The sequence below is a fragment of the Bos indicus genome, chromosome 4 (genome assembly GCF_029378745.1).
Source record: "Bos indicus isolate NIAB-ARS_2022 breed Sahiwal x Tharparkar chromosome 4, NIAB-ARS_B.indTharparkar_mat_pri_1.0, whole genome shotgun sequence".
NCBI classification, from domain to species: domain Eukaryota; kingdom Metazoa; phylum Chordata; class Mammalia; order Artiodactyla; family Bovidae; genus Bos; species Bos indicus.
This window is the reverse complement of record NC_091763.1, coordinates 32534670-32548932: the sequence shown is the minus strand read 5'-3', so window position 1 is coordinate 32548932 and position 14263 is coordinate 32534670. Positions and strand designations below refer to the sequence as shown.

General features: G+C 41.3%; 1 protein-coding gene across 4 annotated transcripts in view; it reads right to left on the bottom strand.

Annotated features, from left to right (window-relative positions):
* Positions 1-6768, bottom strand: part of CCDC126 (coiled-coil domain containing 126) — a 42473-nt gene extending 35705 nt beyond the window's left edge. For 2 of the 4 annotated variants that reach the window (XM_070787603.1, XM_019958554.2), the window contains exon 1: positions 6524-6768. The gene's annotated coding sequence lies outside the window, so the exon portion shown is untranslated. Of the gene's footprint in view, positions 1-6031; positions 6113-6523 lie in introns of all 4 variants that reach the window. The other 2 variants (XM_019958553.2, XM_019958552.2) reach the window with 2 other exon arrangements.
* Positions 6769-14263: the final 7495 nt, after the last annotated feature.

The window sequence follows — 14263 nt, the reverse complement described above, 5'->3', positions numbered from 1 at the left end:
AAGCACACCCTCAGCCTAACCCCACCAACTCCCCTGAGCACCAATGTGACCTCCCTGCAGTGTTTCTGAGGGGCAAAGGTGCAGAGGAGAAGAGAATTTCAAGATCAAATTACAGTCAGTTGAGTTCCACATCCACAGATCCAACCAACTGCAGATAGAAAATATTTAATGAAAAGGAAAAAAAAAAGAAAATATTTAATGAAAAGAAATTCCAGAAAGTTCCAAAAAGCAAAGCTTGAATTTGCCATGCACTGGCAACAATTTACACAGCATTTGCATTGTATTAGGTATTATAAACTATTGAGAGACGGTTTAAAGTATACAGGACAATGTGCGTAGGTTATTTGCAAATAACATGCCATCTTATTAATACATAAGGGATTTAAGCATCCCAAAGATTCTGGCATCCATGGTCACAGGGCAGTAAAGGTAGAGGTGGACCTGGAATCAATGCCCTGCAGATATAGACACAGATACAGAGGGACGACTGTATTTTCAATTACCTGAGCAGAAATCTGATTTAATCTTCTCACATTTCAGATGTAGGAACTAAAGCTCAGAGATGTTAAGTGTCTTGCCTAAAATGGAGGCAATGAGTTAGTAGCAGAAACTGTATTGGCCTTGAACACAGGTCCTGACTCACTATTTAGGTTTTTCTCTATACCACACTACCTCCCCTACCTCCAGGAGAAAAGACTATAAGTACTAAATGAACTATAATATTAAGTGGACTTTGTCTTTTTTGTTTTAAAGGAATGTAACAAGAAAACAGTAATGGCAGTTTAGGTCAATGATACTAAAAGTTCTGAAGATATGTAGTTTGGACTATTCTTTAAACTATCAGGTTAGCATATTAAAGTTTCAAATATGTTGATTCACAGAAATCAAAGTATTACAAAGTTGCTACAGGAAGAACTTAAGAAATTGTAGATCTTTATTTTTTTAACATAAGCAAAAGAACTAGAAAAAATATACAAGGTCTTCTGGATGTAGGTATCTTCACCATGATCAGCAAATACAATGATAAGAACACATTTCCAGAAAAAATAAAGGGAGGGTGGGGGAGGGATGACGCAGAAAGAACTGTATTCGAACACAACCTTTACTACATACAGTTTCATTTAAGCCTGAAAGACCTTGGTTTATTCATTCATTTGCTCACTTATTCATTCACAATATTTATTAAAGCACCTACTATGTGCCGGGAACAGGAGATGTGAATGGAAACAAGCCAGGATTCCTGCTCTTCTAAAGATTATGCTTTAGTAGAAGTCAGATAGTAACAAGCAAACACAGAAACAAGCTAATTTCAGCTTGCAATAAATTGCTACAAAGAAAACAAACAGAGAGACTGAGAAAAAATTAGAATTTGGAGGAGCCAAATGAGCTATGAGGTCAAGGAAGGAGGTCTGACCTGAGGAAAGAAATGGAAGTATGAAGTCTGGCTCCAATTTCCTTCTAACCAAAACCTTGAGAATTCTAACCAGAATCTTGGGAGGAGACAGTAAATTCCTTTTTTCTATTCTCCTCAGTACAAACATATGAGAATGAAAGGAATCCCAATCCCCACATGGAATGGCCTGGTTTGGAGAAACTGTCCAAAATGAACAAAAGGAAACCCATAAGCAAAGAAAACTCTGTATTCCCTTTTCTTATGAGAATGGCAGTTTCGCTGTTTGGTAACATACGAGCAGTAATGATCTGACGTGGTGGTCTTTACACAGGAAAACATTTTTTTTGACCTTTTCTAATATGAAAAGGGCAGTGCTACCTGGCAATGTGATGGCATGTTAATTTGTAATTGCTGTTAAGCATTTTAAATACAATTTTTCAAACTCCAAAATATTGCTCGTTACAAAATACTAAAGTAGAAAAACAAAAAACACGGGGACATTTTTTCTGAATTTATATATTTATTGTATTACAGACCTTAATATATTCACTCCAATTCACAAGATTTACACATGAACAAAGATTTTTCAAAGCTCTTGCCAAACAGCAAACATGCTGCTGCTGCTGCTAAGCTGCTTCAGTCGTGTCTGACTCTGTGCGACCCCATAGACAGCAGCCCACCAGGCCCTGCCGTCCCTGGGATTCTCCAGGCAAGAACACTGGAGTGGTTGCCATTTCCTTCTCCAATGCATGAAAGTGAAAAGTGAAAGTGAAGTCGCTCAGTCGTGTCCAACTCTTAACGACCCCAGGGACTGCAGCCTACCAGGCTCCTCCGTCCATGGGATTTTCCAAGCAAGAGTACTGGAGTGGGGTGCCATTAAGTAACTACATATCTAAGCTATTTTTCAGTGGTTTCTCCCTAGCCAAAGACCTAAAGACGAATACATTACTCCAACATTATTACTAGGGAAAAGTAAAGATAGAGGATCAGTGAATACTTAAACTAGAAGATCCTCATTTTAAAGACAAGGAAGGACTTCCCTGGTGGTCCCGTGGCTAACACTCCATGCTCCCAATGCAGGGAACCTGGGTTCCATCCCTGGTCAGGGAACTAGATCCCACAAGCTGCAATTAAGAGACTACAAGCTGCAACTAAAGATCCCATGTGCCACAACTAAGAGATGGTGCACTCAAATAAAGAAATAAATATCTTTTAATAAATAAGTAAAGATAAGGAAAGGGAAGCATAAGGAGGATTAATGACTACCCAATGTCAAACAAATGGGGAAATTAAGCATCTAAACTCTCAGCCCAGGACTCCAGCGTTTTTTCAAAAGCAAGGAACAAGAATCTACTTTTCAACTTGCCCTTTTCAAACAAGATGAAACGCAGAACACTTCCCTGGTGGTCCAGTGGCTAAGAATCTGCCAATCAATGCAGCGGACGTGAGTTTGATCCCTAGTCCAGAAAGATCCCACAAGCCAAGGGGCAACTAATACCATCCACCACAACTACTGAAGCCCAGCGCCCCCTAGAGCCTGCTCTCCACAAGAGAAGCCAGCGCACCACAGCTAGAGAGTAGCCCCTCCCACAACTAGAGAAAGCCCGACACATCAACCAAAATCTAACATAGCCAAAAATACATAAATGAAATAGAAATTATCAGAGTAGACTGTACAGAATATAGATTTTATTTTGTAAAACTTTTTTCAGCTTTCTATACACTTATATACTTCTTTCATACACACGCACACAGAGTTATATATCCATGGAGTCTGTAGGTTAAAAGGCCCCTTTCTATGGGCTGCAGTCAAAAATGTTAAAAACACTGCATTTCACACTGCCGATCTTGAAATACTTCCTTGTATTTTTATGCAAACGTTGCAATAGCAAGACTAAAAACTTCAATGGATGACCAATCCTACCTTGGAACTCTCTACTTCAAGTCCCATTTTTGCATTCATTTAGGGCTCTACTTTTGTGCCGTTATGAATATATAACTAAAGTAACTATTAGCAGCAACTAGCAAGCACAGAAGCTCTCATTCAGCCAAAGGTGCTCCAAGAATCACTGCCTGTTGATCTACAGAATTTACAGCTGGAAAAGCAGATCTTTATTACAAAAAGACACAGTATGTTCTCACTAGAACTCAGAGGTTCAGATAGTTCTCTCCAAAAAAAGAAATAAGTACGCCACAGACTTGCCTTTGAATGTAATTTCAGGAGAAAAGCTCATTCCTAAAATATTTTCTAGTTTCTCTACATAATATTGCCTGAGGCTAACAACTAGGGGAAAAATTTAACATAGAACACAGCCATCCACTACTAATTAGGTCTAAGACTTAAAATGTGAACTGCCTTGGAAGAAGCTACACTATAATTCCAGCTAAGACACAGAAATATCACATCTCAAAATCTAAGATCATTTTTAGATGGAATATTGGGGAGAGGCAAAAGACGACGACAGCTCTGGAGAGGACAAAGACAGATCGAAGACAACGGATAAAAGAAGTGAGGGTGACGAGGAGAATGTTAGAGCAAAAGGGAAACTACTCAAGCACTACACACAGTCAAAGTGTAATCCAAAATACATCACGCCCTACTAGATATTTCAGGCACAAAGCCTGACCTGCCCACTGACTCAGCCAATCACGGTTTGCGCCACACGACCCCACCTCCCCCTCCACAGCTGACCAGACCAGGACTGGGCACCTTTGCCTGAGACTTCGCACAAAAAGGCCCCTAAAAAAAAAAAAAAAAAAAACAAGCTGTTGGGAGTAAAAATAATAAATAAATAAATAATACATATAAGTAATAAATAAATATCACAAAAAGAAACAATGAGGTTGAATTAGGGGGACTGAGAAACCCAAGTTATACTGTTATTTAGTTGCTAAATCCTGTCCCCACTCTTTTGGGCCTCCATGGACTGTAGCTTGCCAGGCTACTCTGTCCATGGGATCCCAAGTTATATAAAAGCAGGGATAATAGATAAAGAGACTGTGACTAAAGAAAAGAGATACAGAGTACGGAGGAAGAAAACTAACCATGTCAAAAATGCAGAGAAAACATGTGCAGCTCCTGAAAGAGGGATGAAGAGAGATTCTTGTTTATGGCAGCTTTCTATTCTTTCATGTGTACCCGTTCCCCAAGGTGGGGGAAAAAATACCCTAAGACACAAATAAATTACTAAAAGGGTTGACATCATTTTTTTCCCACATTAAAAAAGAACTTGTCACTGAAAGGTCTGAGTTAGAAGAATCCCTGGAATCAGACCAATTCTCTATTTGAAAGATGAGGAAGTTGAGAACCACAAAGGAAACTAAGGTCATACAGAGTGACAGACCCAGGACAAGAATCAAGGTCTCCTATTTCCAGTCACTATTCTGTCCTATACACAGCACTAAATGACGTCACGAGAAGAGAAACATTTTTTCCTAAAGACGAGTATTTCTGCCACACGTTTCTTAATGAATAAGAAATCTTTATGTGCACTATGCCATCTCCCACAGTTTAAATACGTTTTTCACATATTTACTCTCTGGTTCTCTGATATCCTGATGAAATACATTCAGTAGATTTCTCCTTAAGTAATTTTTTTTCATATATGTGTCACTCAAGACATTACACAAAATTCACCTTGCTCCACTGGCTTTTCCCCCACCATAACCATACATTCAAAAACAGCTTAATGTAGAGAACTTATTTCAGACTGCACAGTATTTGAACTAAAAGTAGTACAGAACACACATTTTAAATGAAAACAATTTCAACAAAGGACCATAAAGATTTCCATGAGGAAAAACTCAACACCTATGTCAGTAAAATTCAGGAGAAAACAGTGCAAGAACAATCATAACTAAAGAAGGACTAATGTGAAATGCTTCAAAGCATCTTATAAAATGTATTGCTAACATTGGATTTATCCTGAGAACAAACACTACAACTTGGAAACAAAAAGCCCAAAAGTGAAAATTACTGAACAGTAGAAAAGTACAGAGAGAGGGGGAAGAAAAAAAAGCTGGCATAATGTAAAGATGGTGAAGCCCCAGGTTAAAGACTGCAGAACACCTAGATGCTTATTCTGCCAAAACACTTAAGCTCCTCCAAGAATCCCCTACCAAGCACAGCTGGGGATGGGGGTGGGGTAAATCCTCATATCTAAAGCGGACCCACAAAAAGCAGAGTCATCAATTTTCCAAGAATGTTCTCAGCCATCTTAAGACGGCGAAAATTGAAAACACAGCACATTTTAAAGAATCCTTTACTTAGGTTTAAGGTGAACAAGATATATAAAGTGAAGAATATAGAACCTAGAGTGCCAATGATTAAACAAGGAAAACACAAAACTCACCAATCTAGGGGCCACTTCAGTATAGCTAATGTAAGTATCCCACTCAAAGAATTTTTCCAAGTGAAGAATTTGTGACGTTGTAAGCATATTATTTCTTATTCTAGCAACTTAAGAGATGTGTACTGTTATGGCCATTTGATTGGTGAGAAACTGTAGGCTTAGAGCCTTAATTAACCAAGGTCACTAAAGCCAGGCAGAGTCGATCAGGATTGGAAGCCAGGCTGTTTTAATAGGGCTTACGAGATTATAAGCCACAGTCGACATAGCCGTTTAAATTCATCCTTACCACTTATCCAGCAGCTGAGTTTTGGAGAGGGAATTTAAAAAGGGCATCTGACTTTCTCTCTCAAAGTAGAACAGAACTGAGCTGTCAGAAACGGAAAAAGAAGTGAGTGCGGCTGCCGCGCGGGCGCTCCAACCCCGCAGCTCAGGTCCGTCGCTCCCCCGCGCCAGCGGCCACGGGACCCAGCCCGCCCCACCTGGATCACGCAGCCCGAGCCACGCTCGGTTCTCTGCCCGGGGCCCAGGGGCCGCGGTTGTCAGACCTGGAGCAGCAGGGACAAAGACCCTCCTCGGCCGTGGCCCGGAGCTGCGGGTCAGCGCTGGAGCGGGGTCTTCGCCGACGCCCCGCGGCAGCGGCCCCGATGGGGCGGGAGGCGGGGGGCGGGGCACGGCGGAGGAGAGGTGGCCCCCGGCCCGAGGGGCTCCGGCAGAGACGCGAGCCTGATGGACAGAGACGCCTCCAACCGCGGCTTCCCTCTCGCCCCCTCCTCATTACCTTGCCTTGTGGGCTTCTCGTCTCTGTTGCCGACGCCAACTGGCTTCCGAGCTGGGGCCGCGCAAAGAAAGCCGTTTAGCGGGCGTCAGCTGCGTCCCGCGCTCGCGAAGCAACCTCCAGGTCGGGATGAAAAAAGGCCTGAGCTGGGAATCAGCAACAAGGTTGGTTCCCGGCTTGTGGGGATTTTACTCTTGTCCCTCACACTCCGCTTCCGCTCCGCCTCCTTGCCCGGCCCTTCCCCCGCTTGGAGACCTGCGGCCCGCAGCGCGACGCATTGTGGGGGATGTAGTCCAGGAATGCGGAAGAGGCGGCACGTGCTTCTATGCGGCTCGCACCTACTCCGGGTCAGGAGACGCCGTTGCGTGGCAACCAGAGGGGGCTGCCAGCTCCTTCCTGAGAATTGGAAGGCGAGCTTCAGGGAGGCTTACTCTCTGGTTTAATTCGCTGCAAGCGCTGAAAGGAGAGCGTGGGTGTCTCACACTTTCCAGCTGGGAACCAACAATTACACGCCGTTGGCTTGAGGCAGAGGGCTTAGTAGTGATTAAAAGTGTACTACTGGCAAGAATGCCCGTTATTGCCCCTGAATGTCCTTAGCCAACGGAGTAAGGGGGAAAAAAAGACTAAGAACAGGAAGAAACAAAGTCGGTATTTTTCGTAGATATTTATGTGGAAAATCCAAAAGAATCTGCAGGTAAATTGTTACAATGAATGAATTTAACAAGATTAATAGAAAGAAAAATAGTGTCTTTCAAAAATAATACTTTTTTCTATAGTCTTGGAGAAGGCAATGGCACCCCACTCCAGTACTCTTGCCTGGAAAATCCCATGAACGGAGGAGCCTGGTAGGCTGCAGTCCACGGGGTCGCTAAGAGTCGGACACAACTGAGCGACTTCACTTTCACTTTTCACTTTCATGCATTGGAGAAGGAAATGGCAACCCACTCCAGTATTCTTGCCTGGAGAATCCCAGAGACGGCGGAGCCTGGTGGGCTGCCGTCTATGGGGTCGCACAGAGTCGGACACGACTGAAGCGACTTAGCATAGTCTAGAGGAAAAGGCTAAGGAGATCAAACCAGTCAATCCTAAAGGAAATGAGTCCTGAATATTCATTGGAAGGACTGATTTTGAAGCTGAAACTCCAATATTTTGGCCAGCTGATGCGAAGAACTGACTCATTTGAAAAGACCCTGATGCTGGGAAAGATTGAAGACAGGAGGAGAAGGGGACAGAGGATGAGATGGTTGGATGGCATCACCGGCTTGATGGACATGAGTTTCAGCAAGCTCCGGGAGTTGGTGATGGACAGGGAGGCCTGGTGTGCTGCAATTCATGGGGTCGCAAAGAGTTGGACACGACTTAGCGATTGAACTGAACTGAGGGAAAAAGAAAATTTAAGTTAGAGTATTTGAAGCTCACAGTACCTTTAAACAAATATCAAATATCTAGAAATAAATCAAAGAAGTGCAACACCTATATGAAGAAAACATTTTAAAAACACTGAAGATGACCTAAACAAATAAGAGATAATAGTGTTCACAGACTGCAAGATTCAATGGAAAATATCAAATCTCCCCATATTTATCTATCGATCCAATGCAATTTCCGATAAACTTCAGTAGGTAGGAGTGTGTTTGTGAGAGAAACTTAACTAATCTAAAATTTTCTGGAAGAGCAAAGACAAGTATATATGAAATATGAGAAAGAGGAAGAAGTAAAAGAAAGACCAGGAGGAAGAAGACGTGCAATCAGATATCGAGCTTTCTTATAAAGCCATAGTCATTAAGGCAGTGTGGTACTGGATCAGGAATGCACCAATAGACCAATAAGACAGAATAAAGAGCCCACGGATGCCCTACTGTCCCCACATGAGTCTGAGTCTGCTAACACCTCCCCTAGGAGACAGTTGCTGTTGGCCAGCCCCTGCTATTAAAAAAATAAAGAGTGCAGAAAGTCTCATCTATACGTGGGAATTTGATTTATGTTGTCATGAGGGGATGCAGAGCAATGCCTAAAGAATAGTTTTCCATGATTGGTGTTGGGACAAATAGATTTCCATTTGGAAGGGAAAAGATGAAATTGGCCTCTTTACACACAAAAATGAGTTTCAGGTGGATATTAGACATAAATTTGAAAGGCAAAACAATAAAGCTTTTAGAAAATAAAGTAGGAAAATATATCCAGGATCACAAGTGTAGGGGACAGATTTTTTAAATTAATCAAAAAACACTCAATATAATTGAAAAATAAATTAACTACATTAAAATATAAGACTTGGTTTCATCAAATGACACCATTAAAAGAACTAAAAAGCAAGCCTCAGAGTCAAATAAATTACAGGATTATGCTGTACAGCTTAAATTTATACAGAGCTATATGTCAATTATATTTCAATAAGCTTAAGCAAATCTCAGAGTCAAATAAGAAATTACAATATTGCATTGTACATCTCAACAGTTATTTCTCAATGAAGCTGAAAAGACATTTACAGCATGTAGAGAAAAGAGAAATCTTATACCCAGGACATATAAAGAACTACAATCATAAGAGAAAGATTTGAACAGGCACATTACTAAGGAAGAAATCCAAATAGCCAGTAAACATGTGAAAAGTGTCAATCTCATAATGGCAAAGGAAATTGGAACCACAGCAAAATAATACTACACCACCCAACAGAATGGCTAAAATGAAAGAGACTGATATTATAAGTTGACTAGGAGTGGAGAAACAGGAATTTTCACTTACTACAGGGAGATTAAAAGAGCAGTTTGGAAAAGTTGTTTGACCTTATCAAGTAAAGTTGAACACAGGCCCACACGTGACCAAACATGTCACTTCCTGGTATATACCCTGAGAAAGGGTCATCTGCACCAAGATACATGTGCCAGAATGTTAACAGCAGTACCGTTGTTACAGCTAAAAACTGTCAGCAACCCCATGTCCTCTATCAACAAAAAAATGGACAGATTGTCATATGATAATAGAATATGATAGAGAAATGAACAAACTACATGCAATAATATAGCTGATCTTAAAAATATGTTAAGAAACTGCTCACAAAATAATATATACTATGTTATTCCATTTTTATAAAGTTCAAAAACACGAATAAAGAATGCATAGGGACTCCTCTGGTAGCACAGTGAATAAGAATCTGCCTGCCAATGCAGGGAACTGGGATTCGATCCCTGGCCAGGTAGATTCCACATGCTTCGGAGTAACTAAGCCTGTATGCCACAGTTACTGAGCTCTCACTCTAGAACCTGTAAAACACAACTACTGAAGCCCGTGCACCCTAGAACCCCGTGCACCCTAGAACCCCGTGCACCCTAGAACCCCGTGCGCCCTAGAACCCCGTGCTCTGCAACAAGGGAAGCCAATGCAGTGAGAAGGCCGCTCGCCACAACAAAGTGTAGCCCCTGCTCACTGCAACTGGGAGAAAGCCCAAGCAAAGCAACGAAAATAAAGCAGAGCCAAAAATAAATAAACAAAATTATAAAATTTTAAAGTAAAGACTGTCTAAAAATTTTTTTTAATGAAAGAAGGCATACTTAGGTGCTGAAACAGTAAAGAAGAACAAGGAAATAGTTACCATAAAAAAGGTGGTAACTTCTCTGGTGGTCCAGTGGTTAAAGACTGCGTGCTTCCACTGCAGGGGGGTCTGGAAAAAAAAAAAAAAAGGAGGTTAACGGCTACCTCTAAGACAGAAGGTACTTTGTGGGGAAGGGGTTAAGACTGGGAATTCTCTTATGGTAGGAGGAAGGGAGAGAAGATAAATAAACAAAAAGCCACAGCAGAACATGATACCTGCTATGATGGTTTAGCCACTAAGTCGTGTCTGACTCTTGCAACCCCGTGGACAGTAGCCCACCAGGCTCCTCTGTCCATGAGATTTCCCAGGCAAGAATACTAAAATGTGTTGCCATTTCCTTCTCCAGGTGATCTTCCCCACCCAGGAATCTAACCGAGGTATCCTGCATTGCTATCTGTAGAGAAAAAAAAAAACATATTTTTTTGAGGAAAAAACACTTCCATCTGAGTGGGAAAAGTCTGTCCAGTAACCAGGTACAAATGAGAAGGAGCAATACAGGTCATGTATACAAAACACAGACTACCTGGATACAGATTACCTGAGCTGTCCAGTAATGTCCGATAGCCATTAGACCCATTTCCTATATTAGGTTGTAAACACATTACTATTCACTGTTTCCCAATACTGGTAGAAGGCACTCAGTAAATATATGATGAATAAATAAATAACTCTTCCCACTGGCCTCATACACAACTCTCTGGACACCTGGATGCCTCATACACAAATCACTGGACATATATATTTAATAACTGCTGTTTGATAGAGGTTTCCCTGGCCAAAAAGATTCATCTACTATTATTTTCAAGATTTCTCATCACCTCCATTCTGTCCCACATCTTGGTAGACAAAGAGTAGATTAATTTGGAAGGTTGAAAATAATAATTATTATTATATTTTATAACCCTTTACAACTTAGAAATAATTTTCTTAGAGGTAGTGGAATGTATTGCCAAACTCTGCCCACTCTTCTGACAAAGAGAGACCTAGAGTCAAAAGAATGTAATCAGTTGCTCAAATAAATTTGATCAGAATTGAAACCATTCCTTCTTGAAATCAAAGGAAAACTATAGCCAACTAGTTCTAGACCTCAGTTTGGAAAGTGCCTCATTAGCAATATAATAGGTGGTGGTATTTAGTAACTAAGTCGACTCTTGTAATCCCATGGATCATAGCCCACCAGGCTCCTCTGTCCATGGAATTTCCCAGAAAAGAATACTGGAGTGCGCTGCCATTTCCTTCTCCAGGGGATCTTCCCAATCCCGGGATCAAACCCACATCTCCTGCGTTGGCAGGCAGGTTCTTTACCTCTGCTGCCACCAGGGAAGCCCATGTAACAGGTGAGAAAGTAGTTGATTCCTAAAATATATTGCTAGTCATATCATGTTAACAACAAAAGTAGACTTTTCTGAAGTTAATTGTGTTGTCTCTGAGGAAAAGAGTGAGAAACTAAAGTAGGAGAAGGAATTGGAATTGGAGTACTTAATTCTGCCTCTCACATGAGGCAGAGCATGACACAGCTTGGGCCTGAAGTATTGCTCAGCTCTGCTGAAACCATGAAAAGGACTCTGGGCTAAACCTGTGGGAAAACGGTGGCTCTCTGCTGAGTTTGAAATGCGGACGGCAAGACGAGGGAGAGACAGGTCAGAAATAAAGGAAGCCTCCCTGAAGGACACCATTGTTGGGAAGGCCCAAACCTGGAAGCACCTTCCACTGCGCTTTGAGGGGGTACATTCAAGTCAACAGAATCTTTGTTTCTTCTACATCGTGATAAGTTTCTGTGTCGTACCTAACCCTTTGTGGACTATTCTACTTTTCCATACAGTGGTCCAAAGGGTTTGGTCTGGGGGAGTCTGACAGGCTAGGGAAGGGACCCCCAAAGCTGTCCCTCTTCTTTGAGGTCTGGGAATGCAGGAGGAGCCTGCTAACCACAGGAAGAGCTCCTAATCAAAAAGGTAATAAACAGTTTGGGCCAACAAAGGGGACTTTTTAAAAAATATACAATATGGTATGTTTTTTATTTAAGAATGTGTCTTTGTATATGTGTATATCATTTAACATTGTGTAAAAAATATCAAAATAAAAACAACGTTTTGGCTTTTTAAATTTTATGTGGGAGTACAGTTAATTAACAATGTTGCGTTAGTTTCAGGTGTGCAGCATAGTGATTCAGTTATACATATACACGTGTCTACTTTTTCAAATTCTTTTCCCATATACGTTATTACAGAGTATTGAGCAGAGTTCCCTGTATACAGTAGATCCTCATTCGTTATCTATTTTAAAGATATCAGTGTGAACATGTAAGACAGGTATTTTAATTCTCTACCCCTAAGCTACATGGCAAATAGATGGGGAAAGAGTGGAAACAGTGACAAACTTTATTTTGGGGGGCTCCAAAATCACTGCAGATGGTGACTGCAGTCATGAAATTAAAAGACACTTACTCCTTGGAAGAAAAGTTATGACCAACTTGAAAAGTGAAAGTGAAAGTGAAGTTGCTCAGTCATGTCTGATTCTTTTCGACCCCATGGACTGTAGACTACCAGGCTCCTCCATCCATGGGATTTTCCAGGCAAGAATACTGGAGTGGATTGCCATTTCCTTCTACAGGAGATCTTACCAACCCAGGGATTGAACCTAGGTCTCCCACATTGTACGCAGACACTTTACCATCTGAGCCACCTAGACAGCATATTGAAAAGCAGAGACATTACTTTGCCAACAAAGGTCCATCTAGTCAAGTCTATCGTTTTTCCAGTAGTCGTGTATGGATCTGAGAGTTGGACTACAAAGAAAGCTGAGCACTGAAGAATTGATGCTTTTGAACTGTGGTGTTGGAGAAGACTCTTGAGAGTCCTTTGGACTGCAAGGAGATCCAACCAGTCCATCCTAAAGGAAATCAGACCTGAATATTCATTGGAAGGACTGCTGTTGAAGCTGAAACTCCAATACTTTGGCCACCTAATGCAATGGCACCCCACTCCAGTACTCTTGCCTGGAAAATCCCATGGACAGAGGAGCCTGGTAGGCTGCAGTCCATGGAGACGTGAAGAGTCGGACATGACTGAGCGACTTCACTTTCACTTTTCACTTTCATGCATTGGAGAAGGAAATGGCACCCCACTCCAGTGTTCTTGCCTGGAGAATCCCAGGGACGGGGGAGCCCGTGGGCTGCCGTCTATGGGGTCACACAGAGTCAGACATGGCTGAAGCGACTTAGTAGCAGTCTCAATGCAAAGAACTGATTCATTGGAAAAGACCCTGATGCTGGGAAAGATTGAAGGCGAGAGGAGAAGGGGACGACAGAGGATGAGATGGTTGGATGGCATCACCAACTCAATGGACATGAGTTTGAGTAAACTCCGGGAGTTGGTAACGGACCGGGAGGCCTGGCATGCTGCAGTCCATGGGGTCAAAAAGAGTCAGACACGACTGAGTGACTGAACTGAACTGAAGCTAAAAACTCATCATATCTTGCCCAATTCAAATTTAGGCCTTCCTTTATAGAAAGCACATCTTATTTCTTTAAACTCCCATATGTAAACTGCAAAAATGCAAAGATGAACATTCAAAATACCAAGATCATAATGACAATTATATCTCCTAGCAGGTGCTCATACACACTCAGGAAGATGGATTTTAACCTTTCACACCAAAATGTACAAATATGTATCTTTTTTTGGAGGGGGGTGGGCTAACCTGCCTAACCACAAAATTACCTATATTTTGTCCATTATTATAAAATTCAAAACAATGACCCCATTAAAGTAAATCAATTGATGAGTGCTATTACATTCAAAGCTCATTAGTATATATTTTTCCACATAAGGCGCTAGATTTAGAAACTGAAGCCTCCAAATATTCTAAATTAGATTAAATGGATTCAATTTTTAATAATTGTGTTTGATAAATCCCAAGGATTAAGCCACTTTCCTTGGCTATGTCTTAGTTTATCCATTTGTTAAAAAAAATGTTTAGGTATCTCTCTACTTGCACTTATGCAAATAGATTATGCAATCTTGTCAGTCAAGATGTATGACATTGCAAATTTGAAGAAAAGAAGTGACATGGTGCAGAGCTGTATTAATATTTTGGTCTAAGCATTATCCAACTTTATTGTATTTTAATTCTTACAATCCCAAGAGCTTTGT